This window comes from Octopus bimaculoides, chromosome 6 (genome assembly GCF_001194135.2).
Source record: "Octopus bimaculoides isolate UCB-OBI-ISO-001 chromosome 6, ASM119413v2, whole genome shotgun sequence".
NCBI classification, from domain to species: domain Eukaryota; kingdom Metazoa; phylum Mollusca; class Cephalopoda; order Octopoda; family Octopodidae; genus Octopus; species Octopus bimaculoides.
This window is the reverse complement of record NC_068986.1, coordinates 100,679,586-100,681,300: the sequence shown is the minus strand read 5'-3', so window position 1 is coordinate 100,681,300 and position 1,715 is coordinate 100,679,586.

Here is a 1,715-nt window from a genome sequence, read left to right as displayed (position 1 = left end):
ATATATATATATATATATATATATATATACATGCACACGTAGAAATATATTCATATATGTGTAAACTTGCGTGCGTGTTTCTATCATACGGCTGATTCAGATACTTCCATGGTTTTTAGCACTATACACCTATACGTAGGATACCGTTCACTTCATTTTCAGCACTAATTTTTACAATTTACTTCTGCTGTTTTTGTTTATGAAGTGCTGTCTGAGAGTGACCCTAAAATATTCGAAGGCTGCCTGAACTGATCGCATGCCCGTATCTGTATTTAAAGTGCCTAAAATTCTCATGTGCCCTACCTACATTCAAACCGTAGTACTACATTAATAATATGGTATTTTAATGCCGTTCATAATGCATAATTGAAAATAAAGTTTTCCTGTATTTTGTTTTGTCTTTTGAATGAAAACTGCATTTCGGTCATATATTGATGTTAACCCAGGTACGGAAACTGAAGGATTTCAAACAACCTTCATAAAATAGAAGCATATCCACCTAACTCAGTATACAATCGTCTTGAAAGAAGACATTGGATGCACTCTGTCTAATGAATCCCTAGACATATGATGAGATTTTGATGGCTTAAACTAAACTCATGAAACTTAACTTAGTCGATCATATGGCTGAGAATCAGGGTGTTTACTTTCTATAGATTATCGGAGTAACACCTTGGAAAAGCAAATATTGAATACAAGATCGATATAGGATTTCGCATGTTTACTATGTATGTCTGTGTAGAAACACATTCTCATCTAAAGTGCCAAATGAATGAAAGCAGAAACATTTGGTTGTAAAACAACGAGGAACGAACATTACAAAACATTTACCTTTTTCATTCTGCTCTGTAAACATGTTCTATGTATCGCGAAACCATTAGTTTGCAAGATATCTGTATATCATATTTTCTGTTTTGTTATTTAAAAACACATTGTGTTTCTATTCTGTAATGATATGGATAGACTATTTTTCATAACATTATACCAACACAGCTCACTAACTATAGACAACGAACATCAAATACGAAAACAAGCGATAACAACTTCTTCTACTACATCCAGAATTACTAACGATAATACAAATAGCAAAAGGAATGCTGGCAGACCGATTATAAATAATCGCAGAAACAAACTAATATTTATTTTATCATACTTTAATGTATACTATTAACGATAAAGAAAACAGGAGAAATAAATCACGATGTAAAAACATAAATAGGTTACGAATGTAAATGTGATTCAGGAAAAAAACAAACAAAATAACGAAAAAACATTATGTCGATGATAGAAGTCATAGATAATTTTAAAAGGCAGAATAAATGTCAGTTTTTAACATAACATATAAGAAAATGTCGTTCTCTCTGTTTCTGTTTTTATACGACAGGATCTTCAATAGATGGTGATAAAAGAAAACTAAGTGACGTCTGAAGAAAATGTATGGCTTCGCAGAGAATAACAATTTTTTTTCTTTCCTTGGATGTGACTGTATACACACAACATTCTATACGTTGTCTGTGCATGTCTGTGGAAGTGGTGATATATGTTGATATGTAATACGTGCACACTCACATTCTTATACGCTCACGCACACATATACACATCCACGCTTGCACAAACACACAGACATATGTATAAATATATATATATATATAACATATGTATATATATATATATATATATATGTGTGTGTGTGTGTGTGTGTGTGTGTGTGTGTG